The sequence below is a fragment of the Stegostoma tigrinum genome, chromosome 5 (genome assembly GCF_030684315.1).
Source record: "Stegostoma tigrinum isolate sSteTig4 chromosome 5, sSteTig4.hap1, whole genome shotgun sequence".
Classification (NCBI taxonomy): domain Eukaryota; kingdom Metazoa; phylum Chordata; class Chondrichthyes; order Orectolobiformes; family Stegostomatidae; genus Stegostoma; species Stegostoma tigrinum.
In genome coordinates this window covers 34,099,352-34,121,939 of record NC_081358.1, presented here as the reverse complement: position 1 = coordinate 34,121,939, position 22,588 = coordinate 34,099,352, and the positions used below count along the sequence as shown (strand labels likewise).

The 22,588-nt window shown below is 42.7% G+C and overlaps 1 protein-coding gene across 1 annotated transcript in view; it reads left to right on the top strand.

Annotated features, from left to right (window-relative positions):
* The first annotated feature begins 1,340 nt into the window (after positions 1 to 1,340).
* Positions 1,341 to 22,588, top strand: part of LOC125452111 (sodium/potassium-transporting ATPase subunit beta-1-interacting protein 3-like) — a 404,842-nt gene continuing 383,594 nt past the window's right edge. Inside the window, exon 1 of the mRNA XM_048530125.2 lies at positions 1,341 to 1,397. The gene's annotated coding sequence lies outside the window, so the exon portion shown is untranslated. The remainder of the gene's footprint in view (positions 1,398 to 22,588) is intronic.

Below are 22,588 nucleotides of genomic sequence, written 5' to 3'. Positions count from 1 at the left end.
TCCCATTATCTCTGATCATTGAGATGTTGGTTTTCCAGGAAGATGCTCAGGTTAATGTGGGTGAAAATAAAAACCAAACAGCAGCGATTAGATGTGAGAATATTTGTTTCGGGTGGACGGTATGGAGAGATGGGCTGTGTGGGTGATCTAATGAGGTGTTTTTTTTAATGCTGTGTCGACTTCGCTCCGCTGCTTGGTCCCTTTCAGCTTTCAGAACTCTCTACGCGGACGGTAGGAGCTGGTGCAAACGTATCTCCATTTGCAAAGCCTCTGTTTTCGTCGACACATCGAGGCTGAGCAGCACAGCTCCCAGCAGGGATACATCTTGCCTGCAATCTGCTCAAGTCTGACCCTGGCACACAGAACGGTACCCCCAACCTGCCTCACTATTCTCTGTCAGAACTAACTCTCTAAACACAATATTGCAGATTGAGGGCAGAGTCGTTAAAGGTTTTGCGAAGGAGCTCCCCAATCGCTCGGACACTAATGATCCAAATGGCTGTTACTGCACTACAGATTTAACAAAATAAAACTGGAAACCTAAACACCAAAAGAACTGCTGGAAATCAGAAACAAAAACAGAAATTTGCTGGAAAAACTCAGCAGGTCTGGCAGCATTCGTGGAAAGAAATCGGAGTTAACGTTTCGGGTCCAGTGCCCCTTTATCAGGAACTGGAAACTTACATTCCCATTTGAATTTCTGAACCAATTGTCCCGAAATGTCTGAGAACTCTGAAGAAGGGGTGACAGGAGCCAAGTCAGTAACTCTGCTTCTCTCCCCACAGATGCTGCCAGCGCTGCTGAGTTTCTCCAGCAGTTTCTGTGTCAGATTTCCGGCATCCACAGTTCTTTGTTTGATTTCCGTGATTATTGTTTGGTGTTCCCTTTGCGAAATGTCCGACCCGTCACTGTAACAAGCCGGCTTAGCCAGGCTCCCAGCTAGTCGTTTCTCTGTGTGAAGCTGCCTTGCTAACGCAGCCTCCCAGACCCCCACACTTCCCCCCCACCCACAGGTCCTGCATTGGTGGGGATTTGGTGAGGAGCTGCCACGCCCAGAGCGCCCTGACGACTCACGTTTCCGAAAATCCCACCAACTCCGTTCAACTTTGTGCCCCTGAGCCAGTGTGTCCGGCTCGGGAGCGGAGAGCTGTGCCTAACGTTCGGCTCAGGGCTGTGGATGTGTGTGCATTAGCCCCGGGCTCCGGTAGGTTGGAGCTGCCGGCGCTGCGTTTTTACCGTCCTGTGTATGGCGTGTCTGCTCAGAGCAGCCTCCTCGCTGCAGTTCACCGGCGGCTCGGTCAGTCCCATTGCGGAGTAACCCCAAGAGCTGGCCCCCGGCTGGAATGGGTTGCTGCTCAGGCCGCTGTACCTTAATCTTCCTCTGTACCTTACAGCTGGTGAGTACTGCACCCCTACCCAGTTTATAGCGGGTAATGTGGGCACCAGAACTGGGAAAGCGCATGGGGGCCAGTGCCTGGTCAGTATGGGGACCCGAACTGGGTTAATATGTGGAACAGGGCTGCGTCAATATGTGGCTATGTGTGGACCAGTACCTGTTTAGTGTGTGCGCTGGGTTAGCGTGGGGACCAGCACTGGGCTTAATCGTTGTTAAATAGTGGTTTGGTGATCCCATCTCTGAAAGGATAAGTCTGTGAGATGTCTCAGCTCCAAACTGAAAGCAATAAGCGAACCGTGCGTTTGTTTGACGGTGCACTCGGGTCTGATGAGGGCACAGCAGCACGGAGCTGAGTGAGATCTATTTGATGAAATCCCATGTTGAGGAGTTCAGTCCTGTCCTGAAGATTGATATCCATCGGTAGTAAACACTAATAACTGGGCACTTGCTCCCTGGGGGAAGCTGATGCCTCTGAACCATTTCTGTTTTTTTTTCTTTAATTTTAATTTGGTTTCTCTGTCTCCCATCTCTTTGTGTCTAATCGGGGACAGCTTGCTTGTTGGCTGTGTGCTTTCTGAAGCTCGGAGAGATGCTCTGGTCTTTAACATTTAAGGACGATGCGGTGAACGGAGCGGCACTTGAGTTTGTGCTGTAATTTAACAATTGTGTGTGGTTTAATATGGGGAAGACTATTAATACTGCCGGGCTGTTTGTAATATTTTTACTGACACTTCATCACTATTGAGGGAGACGGTGGCAAATTATTGGACTGACAGCCCTTCCATCGTCCCGCCCCATACACCCACACACACACCCACTTACACACACACCCACACACCCACTTACACTCTCTCTCACACACACACACACTCACACACGCACCCACTTGCCCACAGACCCAATCACTCCTACACACACCCACCCACACTCTCACACCCACAGTCACACACACACCCACTCACACAACACACACCCAATCACACACATTCACACCCACTCTCACACACCCCCACTCGCGCACACCCACCCCCCCAAACACACTCCTCTCTCTCACACACATACACACACTCCTGTCTCTCTCTCTCAAACACACACACACACTCACACACACCCACCCCCCCAACACACTCCTTTCTCTCTCACACTCTCACACACACACTCCTCTCTCTCTCACACACACCCACTAACACATACACCCACCCCAAACACACTCCTAACTGTCTCTCTCTCTCTCACACACCCACCCCCAAACACACTCATCGCTGTCTCTCTCTCTCTCTCATAGGCACACTCCTCTCTCTCTCTCACACACACACACCCCTCTCTCTCTCACACACATACACACACTCCCGTCTCTCTCTCAAACACACACACACACCCACACACTCACCCCCCAAACATACTCCTTTCTCTCTCTCACACACACGCACTCCTCTCTCTCTCACACACACACCCACCCCCAAACACACTCATCGCTGTCTCTCTCATAGACACACTCCTCTCTCTCTCACACACACACTCCTCTCTCTCTCTCACACACATACACACACTCCTGTCTCTCTCTCTCAAACACACACACACCCACACACTCACCTCCCAAACACATTCCTTTCTCTCCCTCACACACACACACTCCTCTCTCTCTCTCTCTCTCTTACACACACACACACCCACCCCCAAACACACTCATCGCTGTCTCTCTCTCTCATACACACGCACACTCCTCTCTCTCTCTCTCATAGACACACTCCTCTCTCTCACACACGCACACTCCTGTCTTTCTCACGCAAACACTCCTTTCTCTCAATAACATGTTCCTCTCTCACTCACACATACTCCTCTTTCTCACACACACACTCTCCTTGTCTCTCACAGACACACACCTGTCTTTCTCTCACACACTCCTCTCACTCTCTCTGACACACTCTTCTCCGTCACACATATATTCTTCTCTCTTACAAACATGTTCCTCTCTCACACACACTCCTCTCTTTCTCACACACACTCCTTTCTCTCATACACTCCTCTCTCACATACACGCACATTTTTCTCTCTCACACACACTCCCATCTTTCTCACATAAACCCCTCTCATACTCTCACACACGTACTTCACTCTCTCTCTCTCACACACACATCTCTCTCTCTCATGCACGTGCGCACCCATCTCTCTCTTACACACACACTCATCTCTTTCTCTCACACAGACACACTCACCTCTCACACACACTCATCCCTGTCTCACTCTTTACACACAGAGATACACATACACATCTCTCTCACCCACACACTTATCCCTCTCTCTAACAAACACACACACTGATCTCTCTCTCTCACACATGCACACCCACTCACCTCTCTCTCTCATCTCTCTCACACACACTCATTTTTCTCTGACACACAGACTCATCTTTCTCTGTCACATACACACACACTCATCTGTCCCTCATATACACACCCTCATCTCTCTCTCAGACTCACACTCCTGTCTTACTCTCATACACCCTCCTTTCTCTCTCACACATGCACACACTCCTCTCTCTCTGTCTCTCTCTCGTTCACAGACACGCACTCCTGTCTCACTCTCTAACTCAGACATGCTTTCCACTGTTAGATATGCACTCTTCTCACTCTCTCACACACACACTATCTTTTGCAGATGCACTCCTCTCTCACACACACATTCTTCTCTTTGACACATATTCCTCTCTGTCCCTCACACGCGCTCCTCTCTCTCCCTCACACACACCTCTCTCTCCCTCTCACACACACACACACCTCTCTCTCCCTCTCACACACACACACCTCTCTCTCCCTCTCACACACACACCTCTCTCCCTCACACACACACACACCTCTCTCTCCCTCTCTCCCTCACACACCTCTCTCTCCCTCACACACCTCTCTCTCCCTCACACACCTCTCTCTCCCTCACACACCTCTCTCTCCCTCACACACCTCTGTCTCTCACACTCACCTCTCTCTCTCACACACCTCTGTCTCTCACACTCACCTCTCTCTCACACACACACATCTGTTTCTCTCTCACACACACCTCTTTCTCACACACATACATCTGTTTCTCTCTCACACACACCTCTTTCTCACACACACACATCTGTTTCTCTCTCACACACACCTCTTTCTCACACACACACTCACCTCTCTCTCTCTCATACACACACCTCTCTCTCACACACACACAAACACACACACACACCAGTATCGGGAAGACCGGGTCCTCTATGCCCTGGTTTCTTTCACGCTGTCAACAGTTTAGAAGGCGGATGCAGCCCGACATGAAACTGAACCTTTCAGCACAGAATTTGTTTCAAAAACAGGTTTAGTCCTGTGTGTGTGTGTCTGACTCTGTGTGTGCGTTTGTGTGTCTGCGTGTTTAACCAGACCCTATGAACTGTGCTGCCATTTAGACGAACATTTATAGCTTTTCTTTCTGTGCATTTGCTAACTTTTGGAGTTGAAGCATTAAATGCAGCAGTATCGAAGACAAAGAATGAGGTTTGTGAGTGAGTATCTGTGTGCATGCGTGTGTGTTGCGGGGGGATGTGGGGCTGGCTTTGGGAATTAACGGGGAACAATCGGCGGCTGAATACTGTGTGAGTGCCAGGGGCTGTGGGCCGGCGTATCGATTGGTTTTTAAAGGAGAGGAAGCATCTGGCTCTGGGTGAATGGAATGGGACAGAGCAGGGCGAATAATGTGGCTGACAAAAGCAGAGCCTGCTGCTGCTGTTAGCCTGAGCACACAGACCAGGTGCTGCCTGGTTTTGTGGTGGTGCAGACCTTCCACCTGGGGTACTCAGACCGAAGATACACTGTGGGGTTTCTTTTAGCTTCACCATAGCAACCAGACGCTCACATTGTGCTCAGTTTGATTCATCAGAAGCAGATGACCTCTTTTACATTGGAAACTGCTTTGCTCCAAAGCGCTGGCAGGGTGTATCCTGCTCATTTTTTTATTCCGTTATCTCGGTGACACAGGCTCCCAGTGAATATATTAGAATCTTTTACTGAGAAGTGAGCCGTTTATCGACCAAACTGCCTCAAATCCAGATTAGTAATCGATTCTAGTAGATGGCTAATACAATTGTACAATGACTAAGCATGCAACTTTATCAAGGGTGAACTCAGCCTAAATTAATATGTGAAATTAAAAGATAGACTTGACTTGGCATAGTGAAGAAAACTGAAAGGCAGACCTTTCTCTACCTGAACTACTTATCAAACTGTAAGTCCATCAGTTCTATGCTATCATCCTTTTTAAAAACAGTTTCCATGGCAAAAAGATCATCTTTGTTTGTCTTTCTTTTTCCTTCTGCTGCCCTGCAATTTCTCCCATGATCTCCTGAACTTACAATCTCAAGTTGGAGCTCAGGCTATGTCAGGTAAAGTCCCATATTCTGACAGAGCTCCTCTCTTTGGGCCAGTTTTAGCGTATTGCCCCCATAGGTGCTAGTGAGTTTTGAGAAGATTTGTAGCTCAGGTTGAGGTTCTGGATGTGAGTTTGCTTGCTGAGCTGGAAGGTTAGTTTTCAGACATTTCATCACCATTCTAGGTAACATCATCAGTGAGCCTCCGATGAAGCGCTGGTGTTATGTCCCGCTTTCTATTTATCTGGTTAGGTTTCCTTAGGTTGGTGATGTCATTTCCTGTTCTTTTTCTCAGGGGATGGTAGATTGATTTGGAGCCAATGTGTTTGTTGATGGAGTTCTGCTTGGAATGCCGTGCTTCTAGGAATTCTCGTGCGTGTCTCTGTTTGGCTTGTCCTAGGATGGATGTGTTGTCCCAATCAAAGTGGTGTCCTTCCTCATCTGTGTGTAAGGATACGAGTGATAGTGGGTCATGTCGTTTTGTGGCTAGTTGATGTTCATATTGGAGAGACCATAACTTATGGTGTCACCATCTGATGTCTCCACACAGTCTCCAGGAATCATGACTTGTAATCATGGGAGGAACGCTGGTTCTTATTTCTTCTCTCCATGTCAGAAGTACTTTGTAAATAAATGGTTCCAGTTGTTATCCAGGGGCAAGAATGGCCATCAGACACATTCCAGAGGTGAACCTGGTTCTCCTGGTCACAGTGTCCTAATACCTCATTATGTTCTTGTACTAACACACTGCATGATTCTGGAACCTCTGCATGTTGTGAAAAATTGCTGTTCATTGTTTAATTCCTTTTATGTCCAGCCTAATTTGCAGTTTGTATAATTATTCTTTTAGAAGTTTTCATTTTCATATACTGTCACTGCCAAAAGCAACTGCGATCAGAACTGAATGGCAGGGAACTTTCAGGTAAAGGGGCAGATGTTTTACTTTGTGATTGGAATGTAATAGGGTGATTTCTGTCTACTTTACCAACTGCACCAAACCCACTGTGCACTGTGAGCTTTTATTAACTTACGAAGAATTGAAAAAGATAATGGTGATGTGAATACAGAACCCAGCAGGTTTATTTCAAGTGATAATGGGAACTGCAGATGCTGGAGAATCCAAGATAATAAAATGTGAGGCTGGATGAACACAGCAGGCCCAGCAGCATCTCAGGAGCACAAAAGCTGACGTTTCGGGCCTAGACCCTTCATCAACTACCTGCTCACAACTGATTGAACTATATTGCCGGTAAAACATTTTATTTTGGCACTCTCATGTAATTTACTGAAAGAGAGGTTTCACCATGAGTACTCTGTTTAAAAATGAAATAATGAATTTTAAACTGAGTATTGCTCAAAACATTGTGCTTGGAGGCAGAAGATGTGGGCAAGAACCCAAATGTGTACTTTGCATCAGTATTCACCCAGGAAAACGATATGGAGGATTGTGAGATTTGTGTGGAGCATGCTCATTTGCTTGGGCATTTTGAGATCAAGAAAGAAGTGGCATTGTGTCTCTTGAAGAGCATTAACGTGGATAAGTCCCCAGGGCCCGATGCAATCTACCACAGGTTATTTGAGAGAGGAGATTGCTGGGACCTTGACCAAGATCTTTGTATCCTTGCTAGCCACTGGAGAGGTCCCGGAAGACTGGCAGGGAGCTAATGTTGTTCCTCTGTTCAAGAAGGGAAATAGGGATAATCCAGGAAGCTGCAGACTGGCAAGTCTCACATTGGTGGTTGGGAAACTATTGGACAGAGTTCTTAGGGACAGGATTTATGCGCATTTGGAAATGCATGGCCTAATTAGGGACAGTCAGCATGGCTTTGCACAGGGCAGGCCATGTCTTACTAAATTGATTGAATTTTTCAATGAGGTGACAAAGGTGATCAGTGGATGTTGTTTACATGGAATTTAGTAAGGCTTTCGACAAGGTCCCACATGGTAGACTCGTCTAGAAGATTAAGACGATTGGGATCCATGGTGACATAGCCACATGGATTCAGAACTAGCTTGGCCATAGAAAGCCGAGGGTAGTGGTGGAAGGCTGTTTTCCAGCCTAGAAGCCTGTCACTAGTGGTGTTCCGTAAGGATCCGCACTGGGACCTCTGCTGTTTGTGCTGTGTATAAATGACTTGGCTGGAAATGTAGATGGGTGGGTTACTAAGTTTGCAGACAATACAAAGATCAGTGGAGTTGTGGATAATGCAGAAGGTTGTCAAAGGATACAGTGGGATATAGATCAGTTGCAGATATGGGTGGAGAAATGGCAGACAGAGTTTAATATGAGTAAATGTGAGGTATAGTAATTTGGGAGATCAAATGTTAAGGAAAAATAAACAGTTAATGGCAGGATTGTGAATAACATTGATGTGCAGATGGACCTTGGAGTTCAAGTCCGTAGGTCCCTGAAAGTGGCCACACAGGTTGATAAGGTGGTGAAGGTGGTGTATGTTGCGTTTGCCTTTGTTGGTCAGGGAATTGAGTACAAGAGTCAGGATGTCATGTTACAACATTATATGACTTTGGTTAGGCCAAATTCAGAGTATTACATTAAATTCTGGTTGCCACAATACGGGGGAAATATGGAGGCTTTGGAGAGGGTGCTGAAGAGGTTTTCCAGGATGCTGCCTGGATTAGAGGGTATGAGCTATTAGGAGAGGCTAGGAAAACTCCGGTTGTTTTCTCTGGAACTGCAAAGGCAGTGGGAGACTTGATAGAAGTCCATAAAATTATGAGATGCATAGATAGAGTTGACAGTCATAATCTTTTTCCCAGAGTTGAAATGTCTCATGCCAAGAGGCATGCATTTAAGGTGAGAGGGAGAAAGTTCAAACGAGATGTGAGGGGCAAGTTTTTTACACAGTGGTAGGAGCCATGAATGCGCTGCCAGGCTGGTATTTGAATATGCAAGGAATGGAGGGATATGGACGAAGGGCAGGCAGAAGGGATTAGTTTAATTTGGCACAACATCATGGGCTGAAGGGCCTGTTCCTGTGCTGCACTGTTCTGTGCGCAATGTTTTATTAGTTCAGTATTCTGACCATTTTCGTTCCTTGTGAGTGCTGATGCTGCGTCTTTGAAGAGATGTTAAAAGCATTGAATTAATGTTGTACTGGGAGCATGGCCTGGGGGGTGTAATAGGAATAAGGATCAGGCATGGGCCAGTCAGTCCCTCAAATCTGCTCAGGCATTTAATACAATCGTAGCTGGTCTGGCTGTAAACTGAAAACCACATTCCTGCCTTCCCCTGATAATCTTTTATCTCCTTGTTTACTGAGAATCTGTCCTCTGCCTGGTTATGGGTGCTGTAGTCACATCTTTGGACGTGGAGAGAGAAGTGAAATTGTCTCCTCTGTGAGCCAGTTCTAAGGAATGAAAATAGATCCAGGATTTTCATGAGAAAAGAATGTCAAAGATGCTGAAAATTGGAACTAAAAACAGCAAGTGCTAGAAATACTGAGCGGATCTTTGGAGAGATAAATATTCCAGGTGGGTGACATTTCAAAAGAACTGGGAAATCATCCAGGTGTATTACAAGCTGATTTGTAACACAGAGTGATGCCAACAGCATGGGTTCATTTCCTACTCAAGCTGAGGTTGCCATAGAAGTCTCACCTTCTTATTCCTATCTCAGCTGAAGAGTGGTGATCCTCAGGATAAACCACCACCCATTGCCTCTCTTGATTCTGTCTAATGAGAGAGTAGCCCTATGGTCTGGACAGACTGTGGTGCCTTTACTTTTAAGATAGATGTGATAGTTTTAAGTGAATGGAGTTTTGAATCAGTTAACAGGCTTAAACACCATGACATAAGTTTGCCTGATTCAGGTTATTGTGACGGCTTTTGCAAGCAAACTGAATAGTTTGGTGATAACAGTGTCGAGCTGGTGGAACATCGCAGGCCAGCCAGCATCAGAGGAGCAGGAAAGTTGGCGTTTTGGGTCAGGACCCTTCTTCGACCTGAAAGTTCAACATTCCTGCTCCTCTGATGCTGCCTGGCCTGCAGTTCTCCTCCAGCTCCACACTCTGTTATCTCTGACTCCAGCATCTGCAGTTCTTCCTATCTCTGACTGAGTAATTGGGTGTTTGGACTGTGTATTGCCAGATATTGATTTGGATTAAACTACACTAAGATGAATCAGTTATAAAATGAATTTGATCAGCCTTACCTGAAACAGATAGACAAGAAAATATTGGTCACAATGCAAAATTGAAATAAGCTTTTTATGTAATTTTTCACTTCTATTTTTTGGAGCATTCTCCCAAAAGGATGGATAGATAACCTGTACTCAAGACTCCGATATATTGTTGCATATTTAGAACATAATGCGGTAATTCTGAGTCTTACATATTTTGGGCTATATTAAAACACATGATGAGGTCCAGAGCATTGTGATGAAAATGGTATCCAGTCAAATGGTTTCTAGCTTCAACTCTGGACTATTTCCTGATAACTACTTTTATTAGAAAGTCATGAGTTAATATACATGAAATCTATATATTTTAAAAATAAGCAAGTATATATGATTTCCTTCATCTATCAGATATAGAAACACTGGTCAAGCATAGGAGACAGTGAAAGACAGCATTTTCTCAATCTAAGAATAACTCTTTTCAACTATTAAAGGCTATTAACATATTAATGGATTGATGCATTCAGTGTACTTGAGAATTGAGGAAATGAAAGTTAAACTGCAGAACTATAGGTTATTCTTCAATAAGGCTGCACATTTCACATCCTAAAATACTGCATCCTAAAATCATTATTCCTGTTAGATTACTGTGTGAATAGAGGTTTATAGAACTGGTTCTTTTGTGAATTCTGGTAATTTGTTTGAGTGATTGACTATCCAGGATGAGATGTGAACTGGAAGTGTCATAAAAATCAATCCAGTCTTCAATGTATGCAATTTCTAGGTTTACAATATTTCAAAAACAAGAAAGAATTTCCTTTGAAAAACATTGAATACAATATGTAGAATTTTTATTTCTGTGTCATTTTGTGGGGAGAAAAATGAAGAGATTTTTGAGGGTATTTATGATACTTTATTAATAGGTTTGTAATGTAATGCGGTGATTTTGCTTTTCAGTTTCTTATCTGTAATAAGAATTTGCAATTATGCTTCGAAAATGGCAAGTCAAAGTGCAGATATTCATACAGGTTATCGTTTAGGTATGAAGTATGCCTTTTTTTTCAATTTTCCTGCCATTATTTAAAAATTAATACAAATTATTCCGGTCAGCCCAACAAACAGCCTGTAGTGAGATAATAGGAACTGCTGATGTTGGAGAATCTGAGATAACAAGGTGTAGAGCTGGATGAACGCAGCTGGCCAAACAGTATCAGAGGAGCAGGAAGGCTGACGTTTCGGGCCTAGACCCTTCTTCAGAAAAATTATTTCTGTAGAAGGGTCTAGGCCCGAAACATCAGCCTTCCTGCTCCTCTGATACTGCTTGGCCTGTTGTGTTCATCCAGCTCTACACCTTGTTATTGCTTTTAAACAGTCTGTGGTGTTTCTTACACAAAAACAAACTAATTAACTTAGGATTGTGATAATGATACAATATTATTTTGTGGAAATGGGGCAAAGATAGTCATTGGAATAGTGGGTTTTATAACACTACTATTTTTGGGAACGTGGGAGAAGGAGTGGGCCACACAACCCCTTGATTTTGCTTCACCATGTAGATCATCTATTTTAGTGCACTATCCCCATATTGCTTTATGTCATTCATAATTAGAAATGGATCAATCTCTGTCTTGAACTTACTTTATGCCTGAGCTTCAAAAAAACCAAAGTCCATACGATATTAGAGCAGCATTATGCTATTCGGCACTTCGAAGCTGCTCTGCTATTTGATCTTGGCTGATATGTTTCTCAAACCCTATTCTACTGCCTTCCCCCCATAATTCTTGATAACAAGAACATATCTATCTCTGTCTTAAATACACTTAATAGTTTGGCCTCTACAGCTCTCTGCGGCAATGAGTTCCACAGATTCACCACCCTCTGCCTGGAGAAATTCCTCCACATCTCAGTTTGAAAGGGTCGCCCCTTCACTCTGAGGCTATGTCCTTGGGTACTGGTCTCTCCTACAAATAGAAATATCTTCTCTACATTCACACTGTTGTGATCTCTCAGCATTTTATAAATTTCAATCAGGTATCCCCTCATCTTTCTAAACTCCATTGAGTACCAACCCAGAGTCCTTGACCGCTCCACATATGACAAGCCCTTCACCCCAGGATCATTCCTGTGAATCTCCTTTGGATACCCACCAATGCCAGCATATCCTTCTGTAGATACAAGACCTAAAATTGCGCAATATTCCAAATGTGGTCTGACCAGAGCCTTACACAGCCTCAGCAGTACATGCCTGCCCATATATTCTAGCCCTTTTGAAATGAATGCTAATATTGCACTTGTCTTTCTAAATGCCAACTGAACCTGCATGTTAATCCTAAGAGAATCTTGAACTAGGACTCCAAGTTCCTTGGTGCTTCAGATTTCCAAAGTCTGCCCCCATTTAGAAAATAGTCTATGCCTGTATTCTTCGAACCAAAGTACATAACCTCATACTTTCCCACATTGTATTCTATCCACCACTTCTTTGCCTTCTCTCCTATCCTGTCCAAGTCCTTCTGCAGCCTCCCTGCTTCCTCAGCGCTAGCTGTTCCTCTATCTATTTTTGTGCCGATAACAAACTCAGTTTCTTTGTCCACAGCGTTAATGTACAGTGTGAATAGTTGTGGTGCTGACACTGACCCCTGCAGAATTTCCTGGGCTTCATCCTGAAAAAGAGCCTTTATCCCCACTGTTTGCCTTTTGCAGTCAGCCAATCCTCTATCCATGCCAGAACTATACACAGTATTCCAGTGCGTTCTCACGAGTGTTCTACTGAATTGAAACAGACTTTGCTCCTCTACTCAGCTCCTCTTGTGATGAAGGCTAACACACAGTTTGTCTTCTGAATGACTTGCTGCACCGATGTGCTAGTTTTCAATAATTTATAAACAAGATCAATTATATCCCTTCAGCCATAGGCACTTTACAGTCTCTCGCCATCTAGGAAGTAATTTGTATCTTTGTTCTGCCAACCAAAGTGAATAACCTCACATTTACCCTTTTACATTCCATCTGCCGTGCTTCTGGCCATTCACTCAGCCTGTCAACATCACCCCAAGCCTTCTTTGTACCCTCTTACTACACACACTCCTACCTAGTTTTGTATCACCTGCAAATTTGGAAATATTACTATTGGTTCTGACACTCAAATCATTGAAATAGATTGTGAACAGCTAGGGCAAAAGCACTAATCCTTATCCCAGTAGTCACAGTCCACCCAACCTGAGAATGGCCCACTTATTCCTACTGTCTGCTTTCTGCCTGTTAACCAATTCACAAGGAAGGCTGGTTTATTATCTCACATCTCGTGTGCTTTTATTTTGTGGATGTATCTCCCTGTGGGACATTATAAAAAGCCGCCCAAAAATCCAAATACACCACATCCACTGGTTTCCATTTGGAAACTCTTCTAGTAACATCCTTCAAACACTCCATCAGATTTTTCAAGTGTGATTTCACCTTCATAACTCTGTGTTGATTTTGTCCAATGCAAATTGGAACATGCTGACTAATATTTGAATAAGCTGTCTTTGATGTATGAACGTTAACTGTTGACAGTTAATATTTGCCACAACTCATCCATATAATGTACATTTTATTTTAGACAATGAGTGAGTTTTTTTTCTGATAGAGTAAGTGTTAAGTGATGCAAAGTAAATATACAGTATTTGCTGAGGTCTTGATAAATAGACTTCGCTCTAAATACAATACTTTAAAGTTATTTTCTCTATTCGTTTCCTTTTCTCTTCTGAATGTCTCTTGGGTAGTGGTCCACATGTATTGATTATGGTCCAGTTCTTTGCTTAAATCATTATTCATTTGTGTGTGAACTTAGACATAATTAGCAGCAGAGCAAATTGACCAGGGATCACCATAACCAAAACAAATCCTCTCCTCACCCAATTCCATACATGTACTTTCTGACAGGAGTAACTTGATAATTGTCAAAAGCAGGATCTTCCTGTCTTTCCTCAGAGCACTAAGATTATTTCCAAAGTTATGATACCGTCTCTGAAAGATGTTGCCAGGAATACAGAGTTTGAGACGTTTGGATAGGCTGGGGTTTCGTTCACTGGAGCTTAGGAGATTGAGGGGTGACTTTATAGTTTATAAAATCATGAGAGATATGGATAAGATGAATAGCAGAGAGCTTTTCCCTAAGGTGGGGGAAGTTCAAAACCAGGGGGCATATTTTTAAGGTGAGCCGAGAAAGATTTATAAAGGACAAGAGGGGCAACTCTTTTTACGCACAGAGTGGTTCATATGCAGAATGAACTGCCAGAGGAAGTGGTGGGTGCAGGTACAGTTACACTGTTTAAAAGACATTTAGATAAGTACATGAATAGGAAAGGTTTGGAGGAATATGGGCCAAACACAGGTGGGACTAGTTTAGTTTGGGAACATGGTTGGCATGGATAAGTTGCGCCGAAGGGTTGGTTTCCATCCTGTGTGACTTGGTGACTCTGTGACTCTATCTAGTGTGCACCGTTCCAAAGAAGATAACAAAAGTTGTCTGCTAGTTCCTTGACCAAGATTTATCCCTTAGTTCACATTGTTAAACAAACAGGTCATGGGTGTGAGAGAGATAATGGGAACTGCAGATGCTGGAGAATTCCAAGATAATAAAATGTGAGGCTGGATGAACACAGCAGGCCAAGCAGCATCTCAGGAGCACAAAAGCTGACGGTCATGGGTGTCCCCAGTTTACAAACATCTGACATTTGAACACGATCCCATAAGGGGCATAATTTTAAAGACCCAACATATGAACATTTCCTGTGCTTACAAACCGCTGCTTGATATTGTTCTGCATTGTATTCCAACTTGTGTACAAATTGACTTTAGAACAGACTCCAGAATGGAAACTGGTCAAAATTCTGTGTCTGTTAGTAATTTATCACCATCTTATTTCTGATGTGGGATCTGGTGATACGTGAGTTAGCTGCTGTGTTTCCCTACAGTGTCCACAATGGCTAGTTTTGAGAAACGTGCTTATTTGGCTGTAAGGTTCCTTGGAATGTCCTGAGGATTATGAAAAGTATTTTATGTATGTAATATAAATTCAAATTTCTTCTTATCTATCCCTGTCCTGGACTGAGATAAGGTTTGGCTAAGAATCAATGTTAAGAATATCCAGTCTGTAAGGGCCAATTCCACTCTGACAATGTAGTTGCTATTTTGCATATTGAGCTACTAAAAGTTACCAAGCTGAAAACAAATTATCTTGCTACATCTGTCCAAACTTCAGGATTGTTAATGGAATGAAATGTGGACTGGTGTCATTTACATAAGTTATGTTGCAGTAACTCTGAATACTTTAACAGTTCCAATTATTTTCTGCCCCATATTTGCAATGCCAGTATGTTGGTCCCCTGCTTCTTTCACCTCTAGTGATATTGAGAAAGAAATCAAGAGAACTAGGTCCATCTCATAAAACAGAAAATGTTGAAAATGCTCAGCAAATCAGACAGCACCTGGAAGAGAGAAACAGAGTTAATCTTTCAGCTCAATGGTCTTTCATCAGAACTGGGAAAACTTAAGAGATATTTATAGACTTTGTGCAAGTGTAAATGGGACAAAGCCTAAGAAGGGATTGTGATTGCACAGAGGCATCAGAGGACAGATTGACAGAAGAGTGGGTCTTACAGTGCTGCAGGGAGTGATGATGGGAAAGAAAGAAACAAAAAGTGCTCCTGTCTGAAATCAAAAGTAAGAGAACAACTAAAATAAACAAAGAAAAGGAAACAAGACGCCAGGGCAGAATTCGCATTCTGAAATTGTTGATCTTGGTGTTGAATTCAGAAGTCTATAGGAGACCCTAATGGAAACACAAGATGCTATTTCTCGGGCATATATTGAGTCTCACTGGAACAATGCAGCCCACGTTGAAAATTGAAAGAATTAATACAAACAAGGATGGAACTTAAACTATTAAAGGCAGGGCTCTGGGTTGTGTTGTAGAACAGAGAGATTGAGGGGTTCAGCTGTATAATTCTTTGAGATTCACATCACAGGTAGACAGGATGGTTAAGAAAGCATTTAGCACGCTTACCATCATTGCTCAGACCACTGACTATAGAAGTTGGGACATCAGGTTGAGGTTGTACAGAATGTTAGTGAGGCTTCTTTTGGAGTACTGTGTGCCGTTCACATTGCCCTGTTATAGGGTAGATATTATTAAGCAGGAGAGGGTTCAGAAAAGATTTACCAGATTGTTGGCAGGAATGGAGGGTTTGAGAAAGAAAAATAGACTGGATAGGCTGGGACTTTTTTCACTAGAGCGTAAGAGGTTGAGCATTGGCCTTTATTGAGATTTATAAAATGATGACAGGCATAGATTACACAAATGACAAGAGTCTTTTCCCTAGGGTGTGGGAGTTCATAACTAGGGGGCATGTTCTTAAGGTCAGATGATAAAGGTTTAAAAAGGCCAGGAAGGGCAGCGCTTTTTACACAGAGGATAGTTTGTGTGTGGAATGAGCTGCCAGGCGACATAATGGGTGTAGTTTCAGTTACAAAGTTTAAAAGACATTTGGATAAGATGAATAGGAGAGGTTTGGTGGGATATGGCCCAAACACAGGCAGATGGGGCCAGTTTTGTTTGGGAACATGGTCAGCGTGGACTAGTTGGACTGAAGGGTCTGTTTCTATGACTCCGTGACTATGATTTTACACATGAACCGCTACTCCACCTAGAAGAAGCAGTTGATACAATTCAGAAGGTGCAATGGGAAGGGCATGGGGTGACAGGAGAGTGGTGCAGGGTTTGAGGTATAGCTTGAGGGGTCCATTGGGCTTTTAGTGAATATTATCCATCACTTATCACCATGAATAGAGAGAGAAGTCAAGGAAGGGAAGAGAAGACCATGTGAAAGTGGAAAAACACAGTGTGGAAATGGGAAGCAAAATTGATAAAGTTTCTCATTTCAGAGTGAGAGCACAATACGACACTGAGACAGTCATCAGTGGTATTGGAAATAGAGTTGTGTGAGGGCTCGCAAGTAGGACTGGAATAAACAACGAAGAAGATAGACTTAGGATGCATTTGATACCTGTGGTACCACCTTTTATTTGAAGAAAGTGATATGGATTAAAGGAGACTTGTTTGATCAGACAAGTTCAGTCAGGTGAAGGAAGGTAATGCTCGAAAGAACGTGGCCTCCATCCAGAGAAGGAGCAAGGAGAGCCCTTACACTGCCATGGTGGGGTTGGAGGTGTGCAAAGATTTAATAGTTACAGTGAAGACGTTGAAGTGAGCTGTAAGGGTTTGGTGAAGCTATGGAGTGCAAGTCACTGGAGGAGATGAGAATAGAGACTGTTCTGGAAACATTTGTTTGATATTTCATGATGGTTTTATGGCTCATTAGAAGGTGGGGACACTCCAATAAACAGTTGATCTGTTTAAGGTCAAACACAGTGAATTTCATCACAATGAAGAAGCTGGCAGAAACAACAGTGACAATAACTGTTTAATAATTTTTACTGCTTAATTACAAATATAGATCAACTAAATTGGATGGCTTATAAGCTAGATGCTGGATGGTTATTTGTTATATCTAATTTTTGGAGACATATGGAGTGAATTGACCACTTGACAGATCTGCTTGCAATTTGATTACCTTGAAGACCATTGTTACTCTTTTCTATTATGTGTTTAGACAGCTCGATGAAAAACGTTCACAAATAATTAGGTGGTAATATTGGAATTTATTCCACGTAAAGTTTATAACTATACTGTGAAACAATCTGAGTTGAAAAAAAATCATATTTTCTTGTAAAATTTTCAGTGACTATAAAATATAATTGCATTGAGCAGTTTAAAAAAAAAGCTGCGAACGTAATTTACGACTAGGACTATGTTTCCAAACAAAAGCTGGAATATAGTCCTTAATTCAGTTTGGTTCATGACTTATTTTTAATCACCTATTTAAGCTGTGGCATATGGTAATGGTGGATGACACGTAAATACAAGTTATCTTCTCTCCTGAACAGCTAGTGCATTCGAATACCGACAATAGTGAGAGAAAGTGATTATTTCGAAATGATGAACATTTGGAGTGTAAGTGATTGCATCTTTTGGCCTTTGCCTTTTGGAGGCTGAAAATCTGTCCCTGAGATTATTCAATTCCTCAAAAGACAAACATAATCAAGGCAGCTAATTTGAAGAAAGAATTAAACAAGAGAGTCTGCTAAGCTCGCACTCTTTAGCTTGAAAGCATCATGGTTCATATTGTCCAGATGGGGGTTTTCTCAAGGGAAGAGTCTTTCTTTCACACAGCAGATCAAGTATGAGCTTAGAGTGCATGTGTGATAGGAGGCTCAGGTTGTATTATCACCATACGAACAGCATATACGTGTCGTCAGTAATGCAGCATCCATAAAATATTATAGAAAATACACCCCATTTATGGAAAACACGATTCCCTATTGCATTTTTATTAATAGCATTTGGAAAGCCAAGCTTATCTTCTTTGTCATTGTACGATAAACCTACTTACTACAGAAGCACTCAGATGCAGATTGGAGAAATCTGAATGCAGAGACATTATTGTGCCAGCTGATGAAGCCAGAACACTCTGTGCTTAGAGTGTCCCAGAGTTTGAATGTAAAAGATATGATTTTTGTCCGAGACAAACACTATTAAAATAACCATTAAAAGGAACTATGCCTTCCATCTATATCATGTTTGGAGAGCAACATTTGTAAAAGTGTGAGTTTAGTTTTACTTCTTTATTAAACGTTTGTAAACCTTAATCTTCTCATTCCAATAAATTGCATTATTTACTTAGTTTGCACAAATAAAGCTTAGCAAAGTTCAAAAAAATCCCAGATATTTCATACACAATGGAAACGTGTTTGACTTGATGATTAATTGTGTCCAAGAAATTGTGGAAAACAGGACCTTCCCTGTATAAATAAAGCACACCATTCAAGCTGCAACACTGATATTAAACTTAAATTGACCCACTGTTCTTTGGATGATAATGCATTTGCACCGCATTCTGCACATCTGACACATAAAACTGTATCAGAGATAATGGGAACTGCAGATGCTGGAGAATTCCAAGATAATAAAATGTGAGGCTGGATGAACACAGCAGGCCAAGCAGCATCTCAGGAGCACAGACACATAAAACTGACTTGCGTAGTACTGAGCTGTATAGATCAGAAAACTCCCAGATTCAATTTCTAGCCCGTGTTGTTTGAGTTAATCTTTTGCTTCGATTCTAATTTTCTACAGCTTTAGAAATAACAGTAGCGAAGACTTTTATTACAGGCATTACTTGCCGTTGCCTCCTGGTCGATGGTGCATACGTGTGGCCCTAAGATAAAGTTTGGACTAGATTTTACCAAAATGCTCTCATTCAACAGTTGAGTTTACTGGCAGTCTTTGTCCCTGTTCACATTAAAAGAACAGCTGTTTTAAGGAAGGTACTGGAGGGCCCTTGACTTCTGTTGAACTATAGCCCGACAAGAGCCAATACCTCTGCAGAAAAGACAAAGAGAAAAGAATAGCAAAAATAAATGACAATAGCGATTATAGATGATGGTAACATAAAATCATAGAATCCCTGCAGGAGGGAAGCAGGCCATTTGGCCCATCAAGTTCACACTGACACTCTGAAGACCATCCCACCAAGACCAATCACCCCTCCGTCCCACCCCTCCTTATCCCTGTAATCCTGAATTTCCCATGGCTAACCCACCTAGCCTGCATGTCCTTCGCCACAATAGGACAATTTAGCCTGGCCAATCCACCTAACCTGCACATCTTTGGACTGTGGGAGGAAACTGGAGCACCCAGAGGAAACTCACACAGACAAAGGGAGAATGTGTAAACTCCACACAGACAGTCACCTAAGGGTGGAACCAAACCTTGGGTACCTAGCACTGTGAGGCATCCGTGCTAATCACTGAGCCACTGCGCTAAATGCTCCCCCTGATCTGGACAGGCCCACTTCCTAAATGTCTTGGTGGTCTTGCTCAGTTGCCTGAATCATTTTCCCACTGGTCTTCCAATCATAAGCTTCTTCTGTGCATCATTCCAACAGTGACCAAATCAGTACAAGCCTCTCAGCATTGAATGTAAACAAGAACTAGTCTGTGATACAGGAGCAGCTCCTCACAGATTCTATCCATTCACTTATAGCAGCAACTTACCTCCCATTGTACACTTCAGTGTTTGAATCAAGTGTTCTGGGGACTCTTGTGGGTGAAGCCAGTTATTCTGAGTGTTGATAGTAAAGATACCAGTCAATTTGACTGCTTTGCCCTGGATGGTAGAGACCTTCTGAGTGTTATTGAGATCATATTCATGCAAGCAAGTGGAGAAGATTTCATCATATTCCTGATTTGTGTCATTTGGCAGGAACAATTTGATTAGAATCTTTGAAATTCTAATCTGGGATCACACGTAAGAATTTAAGAACAACAGAAAAAGAAAGGAGCAGAAGTAGGCAGTTCAGAAGTGAGTTACTTGCCACAGAATTTCTAGCCCCTCACCTCTTGCAGCTACAGTGTTCATTTAAATGGCCTGACTCCTTCATTTCTCTAAAAAGTTCTGTTAGAACCTTCCATTTGAACCTTTCATTCTTCTAGTTTTGGCCTTTTATGCGCACACTTTTTTAGCCCATTGTGGTCGACGTGTCTCCAACCACTTTGCACTTTCCCTGACTAGGCCCCTGTGCCTCTTGAACCCAATCTCCTCTCTTAGCACTATCCTTTGAACAAACCTCTGTTTAGCCCATATTCCAGTCTCCTTGGAAGACTAATGCATCTTAAAGGTGCTATATAATTGCAAATTGTTGTTGTTGTTATCAAACCTTTGTGCAGCCTTGAAACTAAAAGGAGGACAAGCCAGGCTGGAATAATTTAATTGGAAACTTTGAAATTCTAATCTGGGAGCAATTATAAGAACATATCAGCAATATGTAAACTAGGAGCAGGAAGAGGCCATTCAGCCCCTCAAGCCTGCTCTGCCATTTGATACAGTTATGGCTGATCTCCTCTTGGCCTCAACTCCACCATCCTGCCTGCTCTCCATAACCTTTCAATCCGTAATTAAACGTACTAATTAAACATCTGTCTATCTTCTACTTACATTTACTCAATATCCCAGCAGCGTTCTGCAGACTCACGACTGTTTAAGAGAAGTTTTTTTTTCTTTTCATCTCTGTTTGAATCATGTTATTGGGCAGGGGATTGCTTGATAAGACTGGGGAATGGGATTAATGAGTATTTCTTTTTCTGTTCCCTCCAAATGAAGGTGGTGTGGTGATTGGAACAAGGGCCAGGTGGATTTCATTGACTGAGCTCCTTGACTGGGGTTGTTAACCTGGGCCAGTCAGGAACCCCTGGCTGACAGATATGCACAAGAGATTCTGAAGGTATCTCCACTCTCGGGACTGGCTTTGAGCTGGCTGGTCAAAGCTAATGTCCAGTGCACATGTAAATAAAGGTGACCCACTTCTTGCATTTCTCCTGGAATTTCAATCAGCTTACATTTCATAAAACCTCAACTTTGAGTTAGCACAAACTCAAAGATCAACGATTCTCAACAAAAATCCATTTTCTTTTGAAACCTATCGAACCGTTGGGAGCTGAGGATGAAAATGCTTTCCAATTCCTTTGACCTGGTAAGGATCTCGGGAAGCTGTAGCAGTTTGGCTGTTTGTTATTTCAGTTTTCGGATAGTACAGGTCCACCCTTCCAGCTGCAATCCGTCTTGCTCCCAGATTTTAGAATAGCACAGCCTTTTATTTCAGAGAGAAGTCTGTGATACATCATACTTTTTTCAGCGAAAGGGATCATGGTCCCTTTTCTTTTTTTTCATCAGTTGTCCCTGTGGAACAGCATGTGCCTTTCACTGAGAAAGTAGCTAAAATGCAGTAAACTTGCTGAAGTGTAAAACAGGAAACAGGGGTCCATTCGAGAACACATTGATGTGCTGCAGTGTTCTGTTTGTTGATGTATAGATGTAAAGATTCATGTGCCCTGAGAGAGCTCTGTGTTAAATAAATATACAGAGAATAATGAGCATTATGACAAATAAACTATCTTACTGAGGTGAGAACAAATCATTAATTGGCGGCAACAGTGTCCATGAGTTAGCTGGCCAAATTCGTAACAAAAACGGGTCAGTTCCTACTGTGATAGTAGGAACTGCCGATGCTGGAGAATCTGAGATAACATGGTACAAAGCTGGATGAACACAGCAGGCCAAGCAACATCAGAGGAGTAGGAGAGCTTGACATTTCGGGTCAGGGCCCTTCTTCAGACCCTATCTCAAATCCTACTGCAGTGGTTTTTCCATACTCGCGTATAACAAGGAGATATTTCTAAAGCAGCATTGATGGGGTTAGTGCCACTAGATTCATGAAATAATGATCCCACTATAAAGGTACAAATGCCATAAATGCGTTTAGGTAATAAATCTAACATTCTACCTGTACTTCCATTTTTATATTCCTTAATATATATTGCTGTACCCAGTTTCTGCTTTATTCCTGTCTTTAATCACGTGTAGAAATTCTACCAGGACATTTGGCTTCGGAATTTATTCTGACATAGGCCACATTCCAGTGGAGGTAGTGAGTCAAAATACAGAGAGAAAAAATAAACAACTCTAAAGGATCAATTTGGACTACCGCACCCTGTAAAAATCCTACTCAGAACC